Below are 27763 nucleotides of genomic sequence, written 5' to 3' on the forward strand. Positions count from 1 at the left end.
TTTCCACGGCGAGGTAACCACATGAACGAGTGAGATATGGAATGCTGGACAGATGTTGTGCCAACTTGTGGCGATGTATCTGAAGCTTACTCATAACTTGGATTTTGGCTTGCCACTCAGAATTGAAAGTTGATTATTTTGGATATTTGGAAATATGGTTATGAAGTCAAAAAGCTATGTAGAGCAAAACACCAGGAAAGTGTTGGACAAGGAGGAGATGAATTAAAAGGTGGCAGGGGCTCATATTTTTAGAAATTTTTGTCATCTCATGTCTGGCCAGCTCCATTAACTGGTTGGCTCTGGTGCTTGTCTATCCCCTGCTGCTTCATCAGGTGAATCACTCAATTATTGATCCGATGCTATGTGAGTTGTGTGTGTGTGTGTGTGCGTGCATGTGGCCATTCAGATTTACTAAACACAGAGGTGGTGTATAGTGACTGTGTGCGTGTGTATATGTGGGCTTAAGGAATTGCTGCAGCAAGAACTGTGCGACTGCCCCACTTTCAGTCTTTTAATCATGTATAGACACTCAGGGCTCTCCTCTGTTGAGTGTGTAACGGCGTGTGAGTACACATATGTATGCATGTTAAAGCACTGTCAGAGAGGGTTTTGGTACAGTAAGTGTCAGAAGAGATTTCATTTCTATCTCCCTTGACCTGACATTACCCTGTGTGTGTAATGTAGCGTGTGTTTGTGTGTGCTTTACTTTTGGAATAGAAAGACAGAGGCACTTGTAGTGATTCATTGCACTGTATCTTTAAGCAATCTGAATATTAAGGATATGAAAAAATGGGGTCAGATCCGGCTGGGCTGTGAAATACAGTATATTCCAAATCTACCTTCACTGAACCGTGAAAGCCAGTTCACATCTTCTATCTGACAGGCTGTTCATGTGTGTTTGTGAGGGGGACACGCTTTATGGTTAATCCTCAAATGACCTTGTAGCAGTTGTAGCTTGTCCCTGTGACTAACACCAGTCAAATATGCTGCCACAAGCAACTATACAGCTCCAGTTGACAGATGCTTGTAGTGTACACTATGACATGTTTTGGTTTATATATAGAAAAGACTTAGGGTTAGACAGATGGACAGTGATTGAGGCTATGTCTGCAGTTAGCTTTACACTTATGCTATGTTTACACCTGGCATCCACACCACTACTCTGGTGTTTTAACTGGACAGTCACACTCATTACATGTCCTTCCATGATTAATGCATGTGACCCTTTCTGGAAGTATACAAGACATTTCCTTTGACTACCAGGTGTTAGTTCAGCACATTTACTTCAATCAAAGATGCTAGGACTAAAAACTAAAAATTACAGTCTGACTGGTTTCACTTTTGATTAAAGTATAATGGCTAACCAAGTATGACCCATTCTGCTGTGCCCAATCACTAAAATGAACAGTGATGGTAAAATATAATTTTTTGATCCTCCTTCAGTTGTGTCACAATTGAAATACAAATACAAATTAGAAGATGTTTTGTGGGAAAGACAGTAACAAACATAGTTATGTACCCCCACTATAACAGTCCCAACCCTGATGCACCTCGTACTCTAACAAAAACATATAAACACACACAACCAAAATGAATACATAAAATAAAATTAATTAAAATAAAATAAAATAAACATATATGTTTAATAAATAAATTATATATATATATATATATATATATATATATATATATATATATATATATATATATATATATAGTTTATGTTCATCTTTTTAATATATGATAAGACAAGCAGATAAGCACCCTTACCTGTGCTTATACCTGTATTATATGATAAGACAGGCTGCCACATTGCATTACCTCAATTTTTGAGCTTGAAAAATTAATAAAAGAGGTGAAAATTCAATCCGGACATGTTGAAGCTGCAGAGGCACACTTCTTGTTTCTCACTATTGACTGAAATGCAGTTTGTTTTTTTTCTGGAATATGGTCCCATGGGACACAGCTGGAAGAGCTGGGACTCATTCATTATCTCCTGCAATGAAAAGGTGTATCACTGAGCCTGTTTAGCTATATGCACACCAATACTGCAATCATCATCCCATTTCTGGAGTTGTCAGATTATTCAGGTGACCATGTGAACAGGATAACCTTGATATGCTTTTTCAGATAACGGCAGTTATCGAAATATGAGAAATTTGATTAACACGCCTGGATCCGCAGTACTCCACTGTCTTCCTGCATGTATACAGGTTAATCTGAGCTATTTTTTTATTTTAGATCTTCACATGTGTAATCACAATTTAAATGGTAGAGAATGGAAGTTACATAGTCAAACGTGATTTGAAGACAACAGGAAGTTTTAGTCTACCATCACAACATACGAACGTTCGTACTCCGAAAGAGATCCAATAAAGGACTGGAGCATCTAAACCAGGGTTTTTCAATTTTCACATTTCTCGAGTGCATTTAAAGATTTGATTATTACAATTATCCGATAACTCCCAGTTATTTGACTTTTATGGTCATGTAAATAGGCTCACTATGAGCCAATTGCATCAGTTCCATGATGTTACCAAAAAATCTATTAAAGCGGAACTAAGTAACATTTTACTGTTTTGGTTCATCTTCATGGTTTTTGTGGCATTTCTCACTGTGGAGCTCCCACTACAGTTTCAAAGTACATATTCACTGTCATAAAACCCACACTTAACCCTCCACCTCTGACTATCTCACAAAAACCTAGATTCAACTGACAAAATCCTGTGGCTAGTAGTAAAAATGCACTCCTGAGGCAGGCAGAGGGCTATCTAGTAAACTAAACAAACATATACCTACGTGACACAAACAACTGTGATTACTAGTGAGTGTGCAAGCTAGCAAGCATCTGGCCATCATTCATAAAATTAGTTAATAAATGAGTAAACACTGTTACAACCAATAGCAATCATCAAGAGTGCACAAACACACTGAAATCCATAGAGTATAGAGAATTTATCTCAGTGATACTTATAAGTGCAGCAGCAACAACGCCAAGGCTGCATCTGTTTTGCATGCTTCTTTTTCTTCTAGCCCTCTCCATTCTGCAAAAGCTGGACCAAGGCAGAGTGTTCTCTTGTTCCTTGTTTGGTCACCCACTCTTTTCTTCTTCTTAGCGTCTTCTGACAACCAGTGGCGATTTCTCATAGACTGCATTTAATTTTCGTAATTTTAGGGGAAGCCGGGCCTGGCTTCCCCTAAAATTACGAAAATTAAATGGTTAAATATGTTCGGTTGTGTTGACATTTTATTGACTACAAATGTGTTAGAACATGTTCATCTTAAAGATGAGTTCGTTCAAATCAGCTTTATCACAAATCAACGGATGCAATGTTGTTCACTTCTCATCCAATCCCGTTGCGCTGTTTTCTCATTCGATCTCTGTTCAGTGCATTTGCCCATAGACTGCGGGCGTTTATGGGCTTCAATGGGACTGAGTGGAACAGTTTTTTTTCATTGCCTCAAAACTGGACGGTAATTGGATAAATGCCACGATGTTGTCCTGCCCCCGGATGCTGGGCGTCTCTGGGGGGGAATGTAGCTGTGAGCGGAGCTCGGCCAGGCTGGACACCAGAATCCCATGTGCTGATTGGAGGATCAGTCGAAAGGCTGAATCCCATTTGATTGACAGCTGTTTTCAGATCTGCTCCTTCTCTGACACAGTTCAGTTTAGGACCGCCGCGCATTCTGGTGTGAAATCAAGAGAGAAACCGCTACAAAATTACTCCTTCATTTCTTGTACTGTAAATAAAACACACTCATTGGACTTCCTTGTTTCAATTTAACATAATTTCAGCGTTTTCTTGTTTCAGTTACATAATTTAATCATTTCTTGTTCGAGTTTAATATCGTTTTGTACATAGTTAAATCAATCGTACTGTCAGCTAGGTTGGAGTGAAAGGAGCATCTCTTGTTTAAAAAGGCTGAAGTCTTACACCCACAACACAATGGGCCAAGGCAATCTAAGCAGCCCAGCTCTGCTGGCCATTGAGAGGACACTGGTCCAGTCCCTGGAAAAGACACCTACTTGGTATGATAAGGTCACTGAGCATTTTCTTAAAAAGGAACGGAGGGCCGAATGTATGTTTAAATAACTTGACTTTTTTTTTTTTTTTTTTTTGATGTAAGCTGACAATGAGCTTCCCCTGTCTGAAAGACGAGCAGCCACCACTGCTGACAACAGCCACCTCTTCCCAGCATTTCTGCTGGTAAGGTTTTAGGGCAAAATCTTTGCTGCCACACCATACATTTGATACAAAAAAATCATCACTATCACATTAGCCTTACTATACATAGGCTATGTATAATATATAATAGGCCTCAGGGCTGGACAGCCCTTGATCAGTGAATTAGTGAACGAGAAGTTTACATGTGAATGCCAAGGTACTTCACACTATTACTGTCTTCTGTAATAGGCCATTCACTGCTCATAATGTATCTGAATGAGTGCCAGTCACTGTTGCCTATAGACTTCATTCATTCCATGAAGTGAACACTGTTAGCATTGTTAGCATAGTGTGATTTCTCCTTAGTTTTTGCCTGCGACATCTTTCTTCTTCCACAAGAAGAGAACTGAGAGCTGACAATGCCAGTATCTTCTTTTACTAGCCATCTGTTCAACAAGTACAACTACAACAACCCTTCTTGACTACTCAAAACTCTCTGCTGACAACAATGACTGATGACAGCAAGCGCTGTGTTTTGGTCTAGAGAGATGTACAGTCTTTTTCCGGTTTTATGTCTCGCACAAGTGCAGAATGTACACACGAGTTGGTAGTCGATTTGTTGTGTTCTTCACACTTTTTTGACTGTGTTGGGGAGATGCAAGCAGACTGATCAGTCAGGCTACCTTTTCTGGCAACGATTGGCAGTCGGGTTGGTGTGTATTTACCTTTACAGCAGGGATCTAGAGTGCAACCAATTTGGTCGAACAGGCCACCTCATTTCTCAATGGTGCAACTAAAAAAAAAAGATCTGAGGTCGCACTGGTGCAACCAGCTGTTTGAGGGTTAAAAAAAAACCAAACAACTCTCTGTGACTCTGAAAGTCTCCCTGTGGTTGTACAACAGACACACATTAGGCCCATATCGTGATCTAAACCAATCAGACAGTGAAGGGCGGGACCCCCTTTCTGATTGGGAGTGGTCCAGATATTCCTGTATGTGTGTGCGTTTGAACATGTGTGTGCTGCATTCTGACAGAGAGAGGTGAGTATAGGCCCATCAGATTAACAGAGTGGATGATGAGAGAAGATGAAAAGAACCATTGACAACTTTTTAGTAGAATGTTAAGTTAAGGCCAGATCTGTCTGGAAATCAGTATTGATGCTCTGACACAGAGCCATGTCTTCTGTTCACGTCCTGGCCGTTTTTAGAAATTAGCCAAAATGTCACAGGAAAAACTCTTAAAATGCGTATGTACGCAATATCGATGTCCTTCACTGTCACTGTTTGTGCAATCAGAAAACTTCCAGATCCTGCTGAAGCCTTTGGTCTTTCCAGTGACATATGGGAGATTAGGGCAGTGAAAAGCTCTGAAAATTATACTGAAATTATTGAGAGTCAAAGGTGTCAAACTAGTTTTAGTTAAGGTTCCACAAACAGACTCCAAATTCACTTTTTGGTTTAATGCGCAAAATAAATAAATAGATGAATAAATAAATAAAATTATGCTTGTAAGTAATGCAAAAAATAACATGAAATTATGAAAATAATTAGATTAACAAACTATCCTTTAACAGTTAAATGTGAATAACCTGAATAAATATGAACCTGAAATGTGAAAGGAAAATATATAATATTAAATGCAATTTTAACAATATTCTGTCTGTTATTAAATGTTTTGTGCCTTTGTAGGTCCAATTTTAAAATGCACATATATAAATGATAAGTTGCCTTATTCAGTAAAAACTTATAAAAATGCGGTTCTGTGTTTTTTGTTTTTGTCTGTTTTTCCTAAAACACACAGTAAAGTAAAACCTGATCTGTCCAGATGTTGAAAGTAGAAGTAGTCCTGAAAAAAGGACAAGTACATACTCACAGCAGCTTTTATGACAGTTCTACAAATACTGTAATAAAATAATTCCAAACAGCCTGTTTCACTGAAATAGGTTTCCCGGGGTTATTGAAGTTATTGCACAGAATACTTAGCGTAGGATCAAGTATCTGGAGGTGAGTGTTCTTTTTCTTTCAAAATCAAAATATGGTGCAATTGAGATTTTCTTTTTATTTCATTTATCTTGATGTTTTCAGTTTAAATTTCAGCTCAGTGAAACACTTAAAGCATCAACAGTTTTTCAATAAGTTAGCTTTCTTAGGATTGTGCTTCAAATAAAGAACTTTATGTTGACCATATTGTTAGTCTTCCATGTCTTTTTTTTTTTTCCACTGGCTCTGAACCGGAGTCTGCTATAAATACCTTGGTCTCTGGTTGGACTCGCCCCTCTCCTTCACCACCCACATTAAGCACCTTCAGTCAAAAGTCAAAGCTCACTTGAGCTTTCTGTACTGGAATAAGACCTCCTTCACCCATTCAGCCAAACACACACTTGTTAAAGTGACCATCCTGCCCATATTTGATTATGGTGACACCATCTATAGGATGGCTTCTCATTCCACCCTCAGCAAACGACCCTCTCCACCATTCTGCCATCCGTTTTGGCACAGGTGCTCCTTTCTTAACTCACCACTGTGACCTGTATAACCTAGTTGACTGGACCTCCCTCCACACCAGATGGCTCTGCCACTGGCTTCAGCTCATTTACAAGACATTACTCAGAAAAACACCTCTTTACCACTCCTCCCTTCTGCACCTCTCCCATTCTGCACTCAATCTTAGGTCCAGTAATCTCATCAAACTCACTGTCTTCGGTTGCGGCGCCTTCTGATTTGCTCCAGCTAACAACTGGAACACTCTACAAAAAACCCTCAGACTCACTGTCCTCACATCTCTCACTGTTCTTAAGCAAAACCTGGAACACATTTTAGTTGACTGTTGCACCTATTGAGTATTTGGCTTTTACATGTCTCACTGTTATTGTTGTAATGTATTTATTTATTTACTGTTTGTTTCTGTAATTGTTTAACCTTGTTTTTACTTTTAGCCCCCACACCCCCTACCCCTCAAGGAGCCATTGCTCTTTGATCAGGCTGCATTTGTAAATAAGAATCTGTTCTTAATTGCTTGCCAGGGTAAATAAAGGTTAAATAAAAAAAATAAATAGTCATTTATAAGTCAATATTGCCTATATGGACAGTGATTTTGAAAAAAGTAAACCTGTAAAATTGCGGTGTTAAATGCGATGTGGTCGAAAATTTGGGTGCACCTAACTTTTGCACCTAAGGGTGCACCTAAGAAAAAAAAGTTAGGTGCACCAGTGCAAAGAGTTAGGCTAGAGCCCTGTTTTGATACACTGTTTAAATCACTCTTGAAAAACTAATTGGTTGCATAATCAGTGTATATTGCTCCTTCGTGTGTGTTACTCCAGTGCATCTGGGGTGGTTGGATTTTCCAGTGGCTTTCAGTGTTGACTGCAGGGAGAGGAGAGGTCACACACACTAGACATGTCAGAGCCTGGGGGGTATGTATGCACATCTACAGCCTGTCACGTGTTGACACTAGAGTTCACTATGGAATGCTAACAGGCCAGGCAGGGCGTGGCTATGCTATGCCAGCAGCTCCGACCTTATGGCCTTGGTTATATAACTGATTGTCAGTCTTTTGTAGGAGCCAGGGAGAACAAACTTTTACAATGTGTCATGTGGCTGACACGACAGTGACATAACCTCAAGTCACAAGAACCAACTGTGCTGACCTGAAATGCCACATAACTCTCTCAAGACAATAGATATGAGGTTTCTAATAGAGCAAGTATTACATTGTTCTCCCTATAGAGGGAAACATACACTCCAAACAAAAAGTTAAGGATATTTTTGGGCTATTTTTTTCAGTTAGGATTCTTGCACAGCGCTTTTTACTTTTTGTGTGTGAATTGAATTGAAACACATTTTTTTAATGACCAGACAGTTTTATTTACAAATGGCAAAAATAGAAAAAAAAGACCTGAAAAAAAAAAAAAAATAAATAAATAAATATATATATATATATATATATATATATATATATATATATATATATATCCTTAACTTTTTGTTTGTAGTGTATGGTCCAGAAAACATTGTTTTTGTTTTGCAGAGCATAAATGTGAAAACCATCAAAAAGACTTTGTAACTTGTTGGGGTTTATCAGTTGTAGTGGTGTCTTTTGCTGTTTAACAGCCAATGAACCACAAGAAGGAGGTGGAATACATGTGAGTTGTTTTGGTTAACAGCTTTGTATAACTCTATGATGAATGTTTAAATACTTTTTGTTCATACTAGACCTGATCAGTCGAGTAGTCCATTAGTCCCTGGCTGTTAAATTAAATAAGTATTTTGGTAATTGATACTAGGTAATTTATGATGAAAAAAGTCCAAATTTTCTGAATTCACCTTCTAATGTTATTATTATTATTATTATTGTTATTATTATTATTATTATTATTATTATTATTATTATAATACTCCCATCTATGACATTGTATCAGAGACACTGTAAGTGTAGTTTTTATTAAAATAACTTTTATAACTCTAGATTTTCAGATTAAAGTTTTAAAAAAAATCTCATATATTCTTTGAAAATAAAGGCAACACAAGGCAAATTTATTTGTATAGGGTCTAGGCCTGTAACGGTACAGGTACTGAACCGAACCGTTTTGGTACACACCTGTTCGGTTTGGTACACAGCTGTACCAAAACGGCACAGTATGATGAGAAAAAGAAAAAGGAAGGAAAGACGTCGTTCGATGCGGAACTTTAAATCTGTGCAAGTTTCACACGGACATATGGAAGGACGCACACATTGACCCAAAATATGAAATAGCAGCTGATATAAGGTTAATAAAAACAACAAATATGATGTGAACCTGGAAGGAAGAGACTGAAGACCCTCCACCGTCATTACAGTCCTGTTTGGATCAGTTCAGGTCCCGGTGAAAGACAATAACAGGGAAAGAGATGTTAATAAGACGGACGTTGTTTGGGCCCTGTGAACTACGTTAGTTCTAAAACACTTACACTAGCTCTGTCTGTCTGTCTGTCTATCATGCACGCTGTATAATAGAGGAATAAATAGAACGTTGAAAGTATGTAAAGTTTCACTTTCGTTTCACAACAGCGTTCGTTACGTTAGTTATGGACCGCACCCCCAGGTATATAACTGCGCACCCCCCCTACCCCCTGGCTCCGACAAAAAAAAAAAAAAAAGATCCCCCATGCACACACAAATACACAGTGTCCTAAACAGTTTGTTCTCTGTCCTAAAATAAATAATTTGGTTCATTGTGTTGTCAAAGTTGCTCTTCAGTTTGTTTAAACAGAATACCAGTTTACCCTCTTGTTAATGTTGCACTTGATGTGGAATTTTTTGTTATTTTTATGCAGAATGTGAACTGACAGAACTGTGATTAGATTTTTCTTGTTTGTTTGAAACTACCTTTCAGGGAAAAGTGCAATACTAATGTTTAAAATACATTTAGTAATATTAATAATTTATTTTATTTTCTATTTGATTTGTAGCAGCAGAATTATATTATTCCTGTTTTTCTATATTCTATTGTCTCCAAAATTTTGGGGAAAAATGTTAAAAAATTCATAAATGCATTAATAGACATTTTGAGGGGTTTTCTTTCTTCCCGTACTGAACCTAAAAAAACCAAACCGTAGCTTTGAAAACTGAAAATGTACCAAACCAAAAATTTTGTGTACTGTTACAGGCCTAATAGGGTCAGGTCAAGCTGTTATGGAGCCACAGTTTTGCTGTTCAGTTTGCTGTAACTCTTAAACTAAAAAACTACAACATTCTATTATACATATTTTTGTAGGTATTAGTAAGTACTTTAACCTGGTAAAGGTGGTGATTTGCCCAACTATATTTTTTAATGTGAAAATTAAAAAAAAAAAAAAAAAAAAAAAAGCTCAGTTATGGAGAAAGAAAGAAATTAAAACAAGAATAAGAGACAGTTTAAACAAAAGCTAAAAACAGTCTTCAATAAAAGAATTTAATGTTAAATCAATCAAAACAGTTAAAATTCTGAGTTGCAGTGCTGGTATTAGAAGTGGAAAAAAAAACCAAAACTCTCATTAAAGGCAGCTGTAAACAAATGAGACTTTAACCTTGATTTTAAAGAACTGAGAGTTGTAAAGACACAACTAAAGATAAATGCATGAACCAGTTTTTCCAGGTCCTGCTGAGACATAAGTCCTTTAATCCTAGAGATGTTCTTCATGTGGTAGTAAGCTGTCATTGTAATGGTCTTAATGTGGTTTGAAAGTACACTTAATTATTTTATTTTATATATTTAGTAAATTTATTAAATATTTGAGATAAAGTTGTATATTTAAGAAAAAAAAAATAGAATCTTGTGTTTGGTATAAAAAGTGAAATATTTATACTTGATGTGGCTTTCAATTTTTTCCACATTTCTTTATTACAAAATTACAAAAGACTTTAATCTACAAATCTACATTTTTAGTTCTTTTGGACTGGATTTTTATATTGCGCTTTTCTAGACACCCAAAGCGCTTTACATTATTGATCCGTTATTCATTTGCTCTCACATTCTTCCTCTGGTGGTGGTAAACTACATTTGTAGCCACAGCTGCCCTGGGGCAGACTGACAGAAGCGTGGCTGCCAATTCGCGCCTATGGCCCCTCCGGCCACCACCAAACATTCATACGCATTCATACGCCAGTGTGAGTGGCACTGGAGGGTGAAGTGTCTCGCCCAAGGACACAACAGACTGACTAGGATGGAGCAGGATTCAAACCGCCAACCCTTCGGCTATTGGATGACCCACTCTACCACCTGAGCCATGGCCGCCCTTTTGCTAAATATTTTCCCCAGTTTTTCACTCCAATTTTTCTTCTATTCCACCTAAAGTGACTGAAGATACCATTGTCCTTTCCTTGTCTATTGCAGTAAACTGAATGTATCTTGATTGTGAACCACACAAGACATTTGAAAACATCATCTTTAAATTATGGGATCACTTTTTTAAAAATCATTTTCTGCTATTTTAAATTATTTTGTCAAACAGGTCATTGATTAGTTAAAAAAATCATTGACACATTATCATTGATAAAAGCAGTCATTAAGCCCTAGGGAATGCCTTCCTTGACTTGAGCTGTATCTGCTGATACAGGCCAGGCCCATTTCTGAGTTGCTGTTTTTTTTGCAAAATCACAAAATATGCAAAAAACACTTTTAATACTCTCATATAATTCACAGGGTTATTGCGATTAATGTCATAATTTTCTGTCATCAATTTTTCCATACACCCTGCCAATTTTTCAGGTTTGATTTGTCCATCCGTCTCCAACTGCTTGACTGCTCTGCTGTCCGTGACTAAGTCAATGAAACTAAGCTAATATCACCACTTTGGGATTTTGTGGGGGCTGACTCTTACTGGAGCATCTCTGTAGCATTCATACTTCACCGCAGGCCATGAAAACCATGCTGCACTAACACACTGCAACACGTGGACATAGAAAGTATGCAGTACCGGCAGTCAAGGTTAAACAAAGATAACCCGACTTTATTTAGGTTAAGGACAGTAAGGCACGTTGGAAGTGAGCCATGACCTTACACACATATACAGTACACACACCTGTCAGCATTAGCTCTGTCAGCTTGCTTGTAGGCTTTCTCTTCTTTTGTCCTCTCTGTCTTGGTTATCAGACCTTGTAGCAGGATCTCATGGGACAGCTGGTGGGGCAGTGTGAGCACCTGCGCTTTGTGTGTTTGTGCTCGTGCATCTTTTCATGTGTTGGTCAGCCGATCACTGTAGATGGGAGGGAAGGGAGTATGTACAGTGTCCTAGCCAAGTGTCTGTACATCAGTGTGTTTGTGTGTTAAGTTTGTGCATGTGAGCACCTGTGCTGCCAGCAGGAACCTGCCACAACCAAAGTGCTTCATGACGTACACTGGTGACTTCCTAAGGTCATACTGTGAACTCCAGGCCTCTGGGTCTGAGTCTACTATGTTCTTTAAGTCAACTGGCCTTGCTGTTAAAAGCAAAATTTAGTACACAACTTAAGATAATTAAGGGAAATGAAAAGGTCTGTATGTAGTATTTCTACTTTCAAATATTAAAACCTTACCTAAAAATAATGTTACAGTTTTGACTAGTGAGTTGTGAAGTTTTGCGAAAAATTACAGTGTATTGGATTTTAGAGAACTGAATTTATTTACACTTATGGGTCGGTGAATGTAAGTGACCACCAGGGAGAGTAGTGAGCCACTCTACTGGTCTCCCATAGTAAAGAAAATGCCACAGGACCTTGACCAAAGCACCAGAAGGTGAATGGATGGGATGAGAACCATTAAGGAACATAAGATTCAAAGAGTGACAAATCAGGGCTGTACAGTGTGACAATTTCCACCGGATTTGCTACTAAAAATCATTCTGTGTGAAGAGAAATATGCATCCACTAGCACAAGTGCGAAGGAGTTGCGTTGGTATCATGTCTAAAATAGTAGGGGAAACTAGGCTATATTACTGTCTCTTGTCCTATTTGTCAGTTGTTGGAACAATGCTTCATGGGAGTTGTACTTGTAAGTGTGTACTGTCCTTAATCTGAATACAAAAGAACTAGATGTCTGGGTAAATATTCCTGCCCTCGCTGATGTGTGCCGGGAAACCGCAACATTTCTATAATTTTTGACATTACAACTAAGAACAAGACGAAGCCTCAAGCAAAATGAAGAGGTATTTTTCTGTAGCTTCTACCTCAGTATGTCACGACAACGATGTTAATGTATGTGGGGGTGCCGTCCATACATAATGCCACTTACGCTAGCATGAAAACGAAACTGAAACCTAACATACTTTCAATGTCCAACTCCTGACTTCTGTGCATCTCTTATACAGCAAGTCTTTTGTGAAATTTTCACAACTTTTAGCCTGTATCCACTGGACCCCCTCCACTGCTGTATGGCCCCCCCACAAATGCAAGGCCCCATGAACATGTCATGTTTATCCTACTCTACCCCCCCCCCCCCCCCCCCCCATTAGCACCCCAGGTGGCATCTGTCTGATTGAATTTGTGAGCAATGTGTGTCTCTCTCTCTCGCTCTCTCTCTCTCTCTCAAACCTTCAAACAGTATAAGCCCCAAAGTTTTCAGGCACAGTGAAGCATATTGTTTAGTCAAACGGAACTTTGTACATTTTTGTTGAGTAAAATCTTTTTTGACTTATGGGACTGATTAGAATTGTTTCTTGTCAATAAGCCATATCTAATTCAGACCAGCACAGACTGTTCACTGATGTGCATTGAAAATATAGTACTGTTGATTTTTCATGTTTAAAAATGTTGAAATTCATCCTGTTGTGTTGAGGTGGAGGAAAAATAATGGTTAAAGAATCAGTTTAATTGTTGTTTAACGTTGTTAGTTTCTGATCAGTATCAAATTAATTTAGCCAATAAACATGTTAACTGCCTGTCCAACTGTGTGTGCTACAAAATTTTTCTTTGTGCTACTAAAATTTTTAACTTGCTAGCACCAGTGCTACCACCTAAAAAAATTAAGCATACAGCCCTACAAATTGTTAAAAGCTAAAAGTACTGCTGTTGTTTACACCACTGGACATAGCTCTAAATGTAAAGAATCGAGTTTGATGGTGAAATTGGCAGCATTTTTTTCACACAGATGATTTTGATTATGAGGTTTATGAAGGTTCTTGTTATTGTTATTATCTGTGCTAAGTTTATGTTTGCTTATCTGTGGTTCAGACTAAACTCTGACACTTCTGCCTATATTTTCACAGTGGAAATGCAACTCTTTTTAACTGTGATCCTTTGTTGTAGACCCAAACAAGTGACATGGTGTTTGCAGGTTTCCTGAGGTCTTTGGTTTGTCCTAAATGAATGCCTTCGTTATCCTTAAAATTGATAATTAATCCTTAAATATGACACTCAAAGGTCTTAAAAATTCCACAGACACAATAATAATAATAATGAATATAATAATAAATCATATATAATAAATATAATATATGGTGTGATAAATATGATAAATGATAAGAAATGGTGTGATAAATATGATAAATGAATAAATATTTCTATATTTGCCCATGAAATCTTTGTAAAGATTTAGTCAAATGTGTAATTAGTGTTGATCATTTTGTCGTAATGTAGATGGGAATGAGTGGAATCTCCAACAATCATTCATGGGTGTAGAAGTCTAGGTAGGAGCTGTAGCAGCTTGAACATTAGTAGCAGAAACTTTAGCCTGGGAGAAATATAGTGTGACATGAAACTTGATTAAGACTGGTTCAAGGCAATGACAATGAGGACTGTTGTACTGTTTGTTACCTGAATGTAAGGTCTTAAAACTGATCAAAGAAGTCTTGTAAACTGTCCTAAGTCATAAATTGGCTTCCTCAAACATGCAGATTCGGTGTTACTGGTGTCAGCACAGCCCATAGGCTGTGTTACATCTCCTTCGGTGTCCGCTTTATGTCTAAATGATGTACGAGGCAAAGATGACAAATGAAAGAAGACAAAAGTGACTTACAAAAGTACTGAAAATTCAAAACAAAGTGGGTATGGCACAACAGACAAAAATGAAATAAAAGACAAAACAAGATGTTTAGGTAATGGTTGTATTGTTATATCATGATTATTTTTTAAAAATGTGACAAATAATGGAAAAAACAAGACAAAACTGGCATTAAAGATCATATCAGCAATTCTCATATATTGTATTGGTATTGATAATTTTCATCAAGTAATTATTAATTTCCAGTTTAAAGGGTGAGTTGGTGAGTGGTCCTGAGTGAAGGCGAAGAAACCAGTGAAAGACTCAGTAAGATAAAAACAGCATAGAAGACAGAACCAGACAAAATATGTTGTTAAAATGCAACAAGATAAAAACCCAACAATTTTGTAAAAATACAATGCAATTTAAAAACTGATATAAAGGATATAACAAAACAGAATAGGATGCAAAAACAATATAAGATGAAAATGATTATTGCTGTAAAAGACAGGATGAGAACTACATACACAAAATACATAAAAAACAAAAAACAAAAAAATTCAAAACAACATGAAGACAAAATGAGACAAATTACAAAAATGATGTAAAAAAAAAAAACACAATACAAAGCTAATATAAACATTGAGCCCAAACTAAATATTTATTGTAACTTAACATCATTGTGCTTCCTCCATGTTGCTGATCACATGATACTACTTTTCTGTACTGCATGTCATCTCATAGGTTATTTTAGTTTTATGGTAGATCAGTCATACATCATATTCGATTAAGACAGAATATTTTACAGGGTGGGGAAGCAAAATTTACAATGAACATTTAGTTGTTTTTTCTCAGCAGGCACTACGTCAATTGTTTTGAAACCAAACATATATTGATGTCATAATCATACCTAACACTATTATCCATACCTTTTCAGAAACTTTTGCCCATATGAGTAATCAGGAAAGCAAACGTCAAAGAGTGTGTGATTTGCTGAATGCACTCGTCACACCAAAGGAGATTTCCAAAATAGTTGGAGTGTCCATAAAGACTGTTTATAATGGAAAGAAGAGAATGACTATGAGCAAAACTTTTACGAGAAAGTCTGGAAGATACTATTAAAGAAGAATGGGAGAAGTTGTCACCCGAATATTTGAGGAACACTTGCGCAAGTTTCAGGAAGCGTGTGAAGGCAGTTATTGAGAAAGGAGGACACATAGAATAAAAACATTTTCTATTATGTCAGTTTTCTTGTGGCAAATAGATGCTCATGACTTTCAAATCATACACTGTCTTTCAATCCCTGCCTCAAAATATTGTAAATTTTGCTTCCCCACCCTGTATATTCTTTGCTAGACTTTTTTAGAAATTGTTTGGTTGAACTGTTCAGAAACTAGCAAATTAGTCTCAAAGATCAGTGTAAACAACAGAATCCTCCAGGAGCAAACACTTGTGAGTAGTGACAGTGGCTAGGAAATCTTCCTTTTAACAGGCAGAAACCTCGAGCAGACCCTGACTCCTGGAGGGTGGTCGTCAGTCTTGACCAGTTGGGGTTAGCAATAAACTGAACTTGAACTGTTAAAAAGTAGAACAGCTGGTGCTAGTATACTTACCAATAGCTAGAACAAATGTCCATAACTGGTAATACTGCTACCTCAAGTATAAGTATTAACAGTGGATGCACTACTGCTGTAATTGTTAGTACATATAAAATAGCTTCGACTCCTCCTCCTCGGCATGAGTCTCGAGGAATCTCGTTATTTCCATGAGTAGGAGTAGCTTCATTTAAAGGTCCTGTGAGGACTTTCTATGTGATCTTGAAAAAGTCATTTTTGTTATATATATATATGCCTGATCGTAGTCTGCAATTTAAAATGAGATTATCATCGCTAAAATAAGTTATTTCCAAATGCTATTTCCAGCTTCCCTGGTCAGGGAAGTGGAGTAGAGAAGTAAAGTAGAATAGCAATTTCTTCAGAAATTACGCTGTGAATGCAGAAGACTGAAGCAGCTTGTGCTGAACTGCTAATGCAGAATGCTGAAGATGTTGAGTGAATGAAGTAATTTCTGAAAATGAATGTAATTCCTGCTTGAATACTCTGTGGAAAAGCTAGTGTTAATTTATATTATTGGGACACGTTTTAGAGCATTGGTCTGTGAGTGTGAGTAACACTAAACAGACAGTCTGCTCACCTTCTAGACACTAAACTCTGGGGCACTGTAAAGCGGGGGTAAACATGAAAAATTCATGGGACCGGACTGATTTACGGCAGACTTTATGTCCCTAAAGTTTAGCAGTGAGAAGTAAACTCAACGAGTGAGAAGTAAGATCTGTCCTTTTTCCTAAAGAAAGGGATTTTTTGAATTTATTTTGTTGTAATGGTGGACACTGGAACTGGAGCTGGACTTGCAAAAAGAAAAAGGACAGAAGAGCTGAACAACACTAAATGGGAGAGTGGTAGAGCACGGGCTAAAACACGGGTAAACCTCGGCATTGCTTTCAACAGATGGAGAGAACTAAGGGAGTTCAAAGGAATGAAAACAGCTCCAGAGTTGGCCCTCTTTCTTCTAGACAGGTATATAATGCTTCTTTTCTTTATGCATATGCATTGTAACATTGTATTTTAGTATAGTGGCTGTTGTAGCTCAGTCAAACACTTAGTAAACGCTTCTGCGTTAGTCACAGGGCTAGCTCTTTTGTGTTGGTAATATGTTTTATTTGGAGCATTGTTTCAGTGACAAACTAAGGGCTTCGTAAGGCGAGACTAAAATGGATATGTATGGAGTTTAATGTTCATGCCAGGGCCTGGACACTAAACTGTCCTTCGAGAACAAGACAATTATAAAAGTAGAACAGCAATTTCTTCAGAAATTATGCTGTGAATGCAGAAGGCTGAAGCAGCTTGTGCTGAACTGCTAATGCAGAATGCTGAAGATGTTGAGTGAATGAAGTAATTTCTGAAAATGAATGTAATTCCTGCTTGAGTACTCTGTGGAAAAGCTAGTGTTAATTTATATTATTGGGATACGTTTTAGAGCACCGGTCTGTGAGTAACACTAAACAGACAGGCTGCTCACCTTCTAGACACTAAACTCTGGGGCACTGTAAAGCGGGGGTAAACATGAGAAATTCATGGGGCCCAGTGGTTATAAGTTAGAAGTTGTGAAAATTGTGTGTAAGCTCCAGAGTAAAAGAGAGAGAGGCATAGAAGCTAGGAGTCGGACATCCAAAGTTAAGTTTCATTTTCGGTTTCACCCCAGTTACTAAACTATGCTACAAATGGACTATGAAGTTTGCTTGTAGTCTCATTTCAAACATCGCTTTGCACCCTGCAAGTTGCTGTCTTGAAAAAAGAAATGCAGAGTTGTAAAGAAGATCTGCTCTTCATTCATTAGCTTCAAGACAAATGCATGCCTTGGCCAGAGTTATGCCCTTACAACAGTAGTTGCTTGTGCTCATGGGAAATGGAGTCATTGTCCCGAAAAAACACCACTGATTCTGGCCAAAAGCGTTGCTGCAATCCACTTAAAATGGATAGTCCTCACAGAACCTTTACTCCTCCTGACAAAGCCAGGTTTCTGTTAAACAGAATAAATCTATATGATAATCTGGTATAATATCACTGATTAATACAGCTTTGGAAGACAGAGATCTAATATTCAGGAGGCCACATTTTATTTTCTTGGGTTTTGGAACTGTTGAAGTATTGGTGTTGATTTTTATTAGGTTTTGATGTATAGCTGTTTTTCTCTTTGCTTTAACTTCACATGTTCAGAATACAGACACAGTCTCTGTGACAAGTTTGAAACTGTGAGTATCATTATTGTGACATTATTGTGAAAAGAATATTGCAGAATACATGTATACCTTTCATGCAGTGCCAGTGTGTTGAATTTATTGGAAAAATTGTGTAGTTTCAGAATATAACATCAAAAAATGTGTATCACTTGTCCTTGAGTGACTTTTTGCATGATATTTGCTGAAAAGTGGGCAAAAATTACCCTTTTTCAGTGACAAATAATTTAAAAACCCATATTAATCCTCTTGCTGCTTGCAAATTTTCATTGAACTTGCTTACTTTTAATCATAGAAGAAGAGCTTATGGTATGCCCTTTTGAAAGAGTATCAGTTTCAGTGATTTCAGTCAGTCAATGACGTCATATCAGCCAGTTCCTCAGAAGACGTCCTGTGACAATTTTGTTTGTATTTCTTGGCTTCTAGTAAGAATTTGACTTATAATTCTTTATGTAGAGTTGATATTATCATAAATCTGTATGTATTATACACAATTCTCTTTCTTTTTCTGTTGTGAATAAAGCATTACCCAATAATTAAGTATATTCTAATATTAGATAAGTAAAATCATTACTTTTACTAACCCTACCCCCATCAGTTTTTAGTTTGTGAAAAAAATACATACCATTGTAAAAAAAAAAAAAAAAAAAACTTGCATTCACTCAATTTTCAATATGTAGCCTCCAAAATTTAATCAATTATGCCCACCTACGTGGGCTACAATTAGTTTATATTATTTAGGCCCATTTAGTTTCCTAAAGTGAGATCAAGTTTTGTTTACAACCAAATTTTCATATTTGTTTTTGAAACTGCCCACCAACTTGTTAGATTTTGACTTGCTCTGTCAATGATGAAGCCAATTTAACAAGCCAGAATTACTTTAGGAAGGCTTCTACATATCAATGTATAATTAATTATTCAAAAATTCAAGAAAATGTACAAAGAAATGTTATTTTCACAATATCTGGCTCAAGGAAGGGTGTAATCATTATTTGGATTGTCAGGTTCTTTTGTACGGTGTGTGTATATAAACATGGGGGTGCAGACGTGTGTGTACAGCAGTAGACAATAAACTGGTGTGTATGTATGTGTGTATGTAGATGTGTATGTGACTGTATGTGTGTATGTATACTGTATGTGTATGTGACTGTATAAGTGTATGTAAAAGTGTATGTAGATAATCACAATCTTATGTTGTCTATCAAGTGATTTAGCACTAACAGTCTGAGGACTGGAATTAGGGGGTAGGACTGGATAAGCAGTGGCTTCTTTCAGGCACAACAGTTCTTTTTTTTTTTCTATTATTTGATTTTTTGTGTATTGTTTATCATTATTATTATTATTTTTCTATTGTTTGATTTTTTTTTATTTGTGTATTGTTTATTATTATTATTATTATTTTTATTTTTGTTTCATATGTTTTGTATTATGTCTGTGTCTGAAATAAACTAACCAAAGCAAGAAAGAAAGAAACTAATAAAACAAGTCTTACATGTTATGGAGTAATGCCTAATTGATATATTTTTTTTTAAATTTCAGACTCACTGAATAGGGCTAAGATGCCAAGACGAAAGCCATCCAGGGCTGGAGGAAGGCCTCCCGGGGAATATTCAAAGCTCACAGATGAAGAGAAGAAAGCATGTTATGTTTGATTTTTGACAGAAATTAAATAGTTAAATCAAGTAGTGCATAGGTAAAATTTCATGTTTTTTGGCCCAAGCCGAGTAATTCCGGCACAGGGCCTATTGAGTCTGCAGTGGGCGCATGGGGACAAAATCGCCAGTGACGTGGTCGCCTTTCGCCACTGTTGCCACTCTCACACATCTTCACATTCATGGCAGTGAGACCTTTCCAAACATCTACATGACGTGCACAAATCGCATATTTACACCTGCTTAGAATGAATTGGAGTCAATGGGACACGCCCAGTCAGGGTCCGTCACGTGTGTTTAAGTGCACGACACGTGACATCTGACCCCACAGACATGTGGGGGACCTCGAGAGCTTTCAAATAAAGCCAAATACGTGGTTGCCATGGAAACGGCTATTTTGTTCTTGCTCAGATTTTTTTTTTTATTTTTTAATTTATTTATTTTTCTTTCTCTTGTGCTTTGAGCTCAAATTTGACCCCCTGAACATTTGTGAAAACTCACCAAAGTTTGCCCAAAATTCAGAAATGTGCAAAATTGAATTTACATATAGGTTTTGTAGATGTCGGTAAAGAAATGTTGCAACAGCGCCCCCTTGAAAAGTGGAAATACATTACGCCAATGAGACCACGTCCAAAGTAAAGTTTGTCGTAGAGCCACGAAAATCGGTACACTTATTCATCGTCAGGAGACAAACAAAAAATATTATGGCCACGCCCCTAAACCAACCGGAAGTCGGCCATATTGGATTGAAATTTCCAAAATGCTAAGTCAGCGTTTTCGCTGACGTAGTATTTTAACTATCTCCTCCTTAGACATTTGGTCGAATGATCTCAAAATTGGTGTACAGTATCTAGAGGAGTGGGGCATCAAAAATTAGCCGAATTTTTGGGATCGGCGTCACCATTTTTGTGTGATGACATCGCAAACTTTGCAAAGTTTCTTTGAAAATTTACCATTACAAAAAGTGCTTCAGCTCAGACACACGCACACCGATTTGGCTCAAATTTGAATTAGGCATCTATCTCCCAGGCCAACACCCAGTTATTGAAAGAAATTGAAACTTTGACTATAGCGCCCCCTACAAATATACATTTACAAAAATGACATCAGTTCAGACATACGAACACCGATTTGGCTCAAATTTGACTCAGATATCTGTCTCCCAGGCCTACACCTATTTGTCAAAATAAATTGAAATTTCGCACTACAGCGCCCCCTACAAGTTTTTTTTTTTTTTTTTAATGAAAATTGCTTCAGTTCGGACATACATACATATGGACATATTTGGCTCAAATTTGACTCAGACGTCTATCTCCCAGACCTGCACCCATTTATGAGAAAAATTTGAAATTTGGCACTATAGTGCCCCCTACAACTTTACCTTTATGATAATTGCTTCAGTTTGGACATATGAACACCGATTTGGCTCAAATTTTAATCAGTTGTCAGTCTCCCAGGCCTACACCCATTTATCAAAAGAAATTGCCATTTTGCTCAATAGTGCCCCGTACAAATTTACCTTCATGAAAATTGCATCAGTTCGGGCATACAAACACCGATTTGGCTCAAATTTGACTCAGTGGTATATCTCGCAGGCCTACACCCATTCAATGGAAGAAATTGAATTTTGGTTCCATAGCGCCCCCTACATATTTACTTATACAAAAATTTGTTCAGTTCAGACATATGAACACTGATTTGCCTCAAATTTGAGTCAATTGTCAATCTCCCAGGCCTACACCCATTCATCAGAAGACATTAAAATTTAGTGCTGGACGTGCCCGTGGCGAGGGCCTTTCAGTGCCGCTTGCGGCTTTAATTTTGTTTCAACCTTGTGTCAATAAAGGCTCAGTGATTTGAAAACCACAAAAGATTTTGCATAAATGATTTCAGATTCATATTCCTGAGAAAATTTGACCCTAAACTGATATATTTTCAGCCCATAACCAAGAACTTGAATTTTTGCCCTTAATGTCACTAAAATGCAACTCAAACCCTGAACCTTGTCCTATACGGTTTACATCGTTTATCTGCTCTGAAAGCACAGAGAAGTGTGTAAGACTGCAGCTCTGCATCCCAGTTTTAGGGTTGTAATGATGTCATGGTGTTATGATTAATCACAATTTTAAACGTCATGGTTAATTAATTGTCAAGGCTGTCAAAAACGTTCTGATAAAGTAAAATAGATTAAAAGCGGAATAAAAAACATGCCAATATGCGCTTCCTGCATGGAATGAAAGCAACTGTACAAAAGCACTGCATTCAACATTCCACCACTGACAGAATGTACAAGCAATTTCGAAGTGGGCTCACCTTCGTTTCCACAGAGTTTGCGTTTGCTACTGTCATCTATGCAGCTTAAGTGCAACCCATTCACAACAATCTGGTCCTACCTCCTCAAATGAAAGTTAGCGAATTTTCAGGAGGTAGGGAAAAGGTATGAGCTTCACAACAGTGGGAGATGTAGAGAAAGTAGTAACACATGTTAAGTTGTAAAGACCCCATAAGTCATTACCAATATTAATGATGTCTGTTGAATATGCATCACTTTAAGGCCTCCATCAGGGGTGAAATAACTTATTTTCCAATCCTTTTGTAAAACTTGGTCACAGTGTTGATTTATTGTTTGTTATATTCTTCAAAAAAAATTTATAAAACGTATGTGCACGTAAGTTGGAAGCCTGGAGCTAACTTTGTGGATTTAATACCTTTCTGGATTACACTTCTCCCATTGTCAAGTGGATTATTGTCCTCCGTGGAGCTACTGGGGTCAGTGTGGGCCGATCCTGTCATGGTGTTTGTACGGTGCTGTGAGTAAAGCCTGAGGCTGCACTGCTACTGCTCTATGGCAATGACAATCTGCATGCGTAAAAACTTTGACAATCTGCATGCGTAAAAACTTTGGGGACTAAAAAGGGGAAAGGTATTTGGCGAGGGGTTGAGCTGCTTTATGTTTAATGATTTGTGTTAAATGAGTTAATGTTTTTGTTGGCTCTGCTACATGGTTGCTACATGGTTTATATACGTTATTTTGGAGTTTGTTTTGTCGGGGATGTGCTCGAGTGTGGGGTGTGTGTTCTGACTTCATCTGTGGAGATTAAAAGGCCGATATAGAGCCAAATGCACACTTATTTTGTCTTTTGCTTATTTCCCTGCTGATGGTTTATCTGCCTGTGACCCTAATGTGCGTTGTATGGGGGTCACTTTGGAAAAAATAAGTGAACTGTTACAAAATTTCACTTTCATGACATGCTCTGCCCATACCTGTTGTAAGGTACGTGCAGCACGGACCGCACCCCCAAGTATAAATCCCCGCAAAATAATCATAGTAATCGTGAAACCACAATTATTTACCTGAGGACAATTGTAGCACCAAAATCTCTAATTGTTACATCCCTACCCGGTCTTAACTCTGGGTCAGGGTTTGGGGTAAGTAAGTAAGTAAGTAAATTTTATTTATAGAGCACTTTTCACAGACAGAGTCACAAAGTGCTTTATCAATTCAAATCAGAATCAAATTAAGTTTACAGAGACCCAACAGAATCCTTCAGGAGCAAACACTTGTGATTGGTGACAGTGGCGAGGAAAAACTTCCCTTTAATGGGCAGAAACCTCGAGCAGACCCAGACTCCTGAAGGATGGCTGTCTGCCTTGACCAGTTGGGGTTAAAGAGAGAGAGGGAGAGTAAAGGAGGAGAAAAGAGAGAGCGATAGAGATATAGAGAGACTGGGGGGGGGGGTGACACATGGAGTACGTTATGATGAATACATAGTGTAATCAGTTTGTGGTGGCCCTGGGTCAGGTGGGAGACTAAAAAGCCTTTTTGAACAGGAGGGTTTTGAGGTGTTTCTTAAAGCTCTCTACAGAGTCCATGGACCGTAGGTGTAGAGGCAGGTCATTCCATAGACGTGGGGCCACAGCTTTAAAAGACCTGTCACCGCGTGTGCTAAAACAGGTGTGTGGAACCATCAGCAGGTGCTGTCCTGAAGACCTCAAGCTACGAGTCGAGCTGTAGGGATGGATCAGGGAAGCAATGTATGCAGGGGCCTGGCCATGTAGGGCCTGGAAAGTTAGCACAAGAATTTTGAAATGAAGACGATATAGTAGGGCTGCACGATTAATCGATTTTAAATCGAAATCGGATTTTTTAATTAGGACGATTTTTAAAATAGGGAAATCGTAAAATCGATTTCATCTCTCTCGTGCCTGTGGGCCGCGCGCTTGCGGGCTACCGTAGGCTCTTCCTCCTATCAGTGATAGTGGTCTGTCACAGAAGTCTGTGTAATGACCGGACTATAAACGTGTTAATGAGTCCACAGTACTTATAAGCAATATAAGCCGTGGTTTCACGCACGGATCCCGCAACTGAAATAGAACTGCATGCGGATCACTCTTCCGTTGTCCCGGATCCGTACCGTACTGTCTTCTTCCGAACCGGGTCCGGGTCTCGGGGTCATCAGCCTCAGCAGAGGAGCCCACACAGCCCTGTGCCCACACACATCCACCAGCTCCACAGATAGAATCCCTCCAGCGTGTCCTGGGTCGGTCTGTTCCACGCACGGATCCCCCAGTTTAAATAGAACCGCATGTGGATCACTCATATTAACGTGGTCCACGCACGCACGCACGACTGAAGCCTGTCACTGACTTACATTTGTATCACTTCTGTGGGCCCAGATACCCAGAGGAAAAAAAAAAAAAAAGTGTGTATATATATATATATATATATATATATATATATATAAGAATTAATTTAGTCCTCTTACTTGCTAAATTTTTCATTCCCAAATGTAAGTTCTGTAACACAAAACCAAATATTATTTATTTTTTGTAAGATGTTGAACTTTATTTAAAGCTGTTCGATAAATCTGGAAACAAAAAGGCTATAAAAAACATAAGTATTTGCTCTGATTTGGACATTGTATTATAGTGTATTCCCCCTGGCAAACTTCTGTTATTTTCTTGTTGTATACATTGTTTGTATACTCTACTTCATTCAATAAAGATTCAATTAAGAAAAAAACTTCTGTGGGTTCATCACGTGATACCATCACAGATTTGAGGTCAGAGCAGTGCCTTGCATTGTTGGCTGCTCACAAAAACGACATGCTGACTTCTGTTGTCTTTTGTAGTTTTACCCAAAAATCGAAATCAAAATCGAAAATCGAGTTTTTAGAGGAAAAAATCGGGATTTTTTTTTTTGCCAAAATCGTGCAGCCCTATGATATAGAACAGGGAGCCAGTGGAGAGATTTAAGGATGGGAGTGATGTGGGTTCTCCTGTTTGTGCGGGTCAGAAGCCTGGCAGCAGAGTTCTGGACAAACTGTAGACGGGCCAGCTCCTTCTTGTTTAAGCATGTAAACAGGCTGTTGCAGTAGTCTAAGCGAGAAGACACAAAAGCGTCAACGATCATCTCGAGCTCATTTATGGACACCATAGATCTGAGTTTGGAGATGTTGCGTAGTTGGAAGAAACAGTTTTTGACTTAGGTGTTTGGAGTAGAATTCTAAAGACATGTCCTGGTCAAAGATGACACCCAGATTCCTCAGTTTGGTCTTTACCGAGGAACTCAGGTCTCCAAGGTGATGTTTGATCCCTGGGATTGCACTATCCGGGGCAATGATGAGGGTCTCAGTTTTGCTGGGGTCAGTAATAAACTTGGCCAGATTTTTACTAATGAGAGCAGTGCCATTCCAAGTGGGATGTATGCTGTCTCACCTAAAAAGACTGAGTTTTCCCCTAAATGTCCGCCAATTGTCCACAAACTGTATGTCATTGGCAGGACACCACCTAGATGGCCGCTGATTGAGTGAAGACTAAACATGTCATCTCTGGTCAGATTAAGTAGGAGACCAGAGAAGATTACAGTGTCCAACATACTTTTAGCATAGGTACACACTGACTCAAAATTAATTTTCAACGGGGCGGCCGTGGAGGTAGAGCAGGTTGTCCAGTAACCGAAGGGTTGGCAGTTCGAATCCCGCTCTGTCCCAGTCATGTGCTGTTGTGTCCTTGGGCAAGATACTTCACCATCCTTGCCTCTAGTGCTGCTACTCACACTGACCTAAGAATGTTTGGTGGTGGCGAATTGGCAGGCATGCTTCCGTCAGCCTGCCTCAGGGCACCTGTGGCTCCATATGTAGTTTACCACCACTGGAGTGTGAATGTGTGAGTGAATGAATAAAGGATCCACTGTACGCGGCCCTCAGCGTGCCCTCTGGCCCTCGGATTGCATTAAACTATGGTCAGTGGTGTCTGTAACTTCACGTTACATACAATAGAGCTGCCAATGACCAGAGTTTTATTCTCAGTGGGTGTGTGGGAAAACTTTTTGGAAACATGAAGTGGTTGGTGGTGCATCCAAGCCTTTTGCCTGCCACTATGCTTCCTTTGAACAGTCACCCACTGTTTCTGCTCTCCTGGCTGCTCGGGAGGTGCTGGGCGATGGCTAACCTGAGCTGGTGGGTCCGCTCCGGCTAAGGATACCTGTCGTAGCTATTGATTCATTCATGGAGCAGACCTGCACCTCCAATTGGCTAGCCCTCACTTCCATGGCCGCAAATACACTACATTTGTTACGCAGGTGAAAAACTAAACATCTCAAAACTCTTAAAACTCTTAATGGTCTTAGCCCTATTTATTTATCTGATTTGCTTTTGACGTATGAGCCCTCTCAGACCCTCAGGTCCTCAGGTAGTCACCTCTTAACTGTTCCTAGAGTCCACACTAAGACTCATGGTGAGGCCTCATTCAGCTTTTATGGCCCCAAACTATGGAACAGCCTGCCTGAGGACCTGAGGTCCACTGCGAGTGTTCATATTTTTAAAAGTAAACTTAAAACTTATCTTTTTAGTCTAGCTTTTAATTAAACCCTTACTGTAAATTTTACTTTGTTGCTTGTATTTTTATTTGCAACCGTGGGACAGTGGGGGGTTTTGTTGTGAAGCACTTTGTGCTACATGTACCATGTATGAAAAGTGCTATAGAAATAAAGTTTAATTGATTGATTGATTGATTGATCTGACACACTGAGCAAGACAGAAGAGGAGAATGGAAGGGAGAAGGAGTAGCCATATTAGCCACTAAGCTACCGTAAATTAGCAACTGAGACTAAAGCTAGTTAGTGCCTTTACATACTGGGGCTTTTTTCTAGTGGGATCAAAATATTATTTTGAAGTATTGTTTATGCCATGAATATGTTCACACTGAAGCTGAAGTACCACTTTACTTTTTTCCAAAAACATACTTTTTCCAGAGATTTTGCACTGCAAATAAAGGCCTGATCTAAACATGTTGTGTGAAACAGATGTCATACAAATATAATGTTGGTGAATCTGTTGATATCCAGCTACAATGTTGTATCTGATGAAGGACATAAAGATGACTAAGTGAATGGCAACTGTGCTTAGGTCATCCAAATGGTTAGCAGTGGCCCTGGTCACTGGTGTGATTAGTTTTGATGCAAAGCATTCTTTGACAGGTATTTTGCAATTTTGCTTGGTTTATTTGCCACGACCCCTCAAAGACTACCACAATATGCCATGAATACAGCCACACACAAACACAGATACAGACCAGTAACGTGCAGTGACCTTCATGGCTGGTGAGGCACTGACTCTTTCAGAGTCAGATCTGCAAATACATGAACCCAAAAGAGTATCTTATTCACCATTTGATCAGCAACAGTTAACAGGTTATGTTTCATATTACTTATACATACATGCATATTTCATTTAA

At 38.4% G+C, this 27763-nt stretch overlaps 1 protein-coding gene and 1 long non-coding RNA gene across 2 annotated transcripts in view; one reads left to right on the plus strand and one right to left on the minus strand.

Moving 5' to 3' along the window:
• Positions 1-27763, plus strand: part of LOC115428794 (ataxin-1-like) — a 337516-nt gene that overhangs the window by 59419 nt on the left and 250334 nt on the right.
• On the minus strand, positions 10362-27727 carry LOC115428808 (uncharacterized). The gene is made up of 3 exons (XR_003936692.1): positions 27619-27727; positions 23945-23946; positions 10362-10373 (listed from the first exon to the last, which is right to left on the minus strand). It is a non-coding gene; the product is annotated as an uncharacterized LOC115428808 (long non-coding RNA).

This window comes from Sphaeramia orbicularis, chromosome 11, assembly GCF_902148855.1.
Source record: "Sphaeramia orbicularis chromosome 11, fSphaOr1.1, whole genome shotgun sequence".
Classification (NCBI taxonomy): domain Eukaryota; kingdom Metazoa; phylum Chordata; class Actinopteri; order Kurtiformes; family Apogonidae; genus Sphaeramia; species Sphaeramia orbicularis.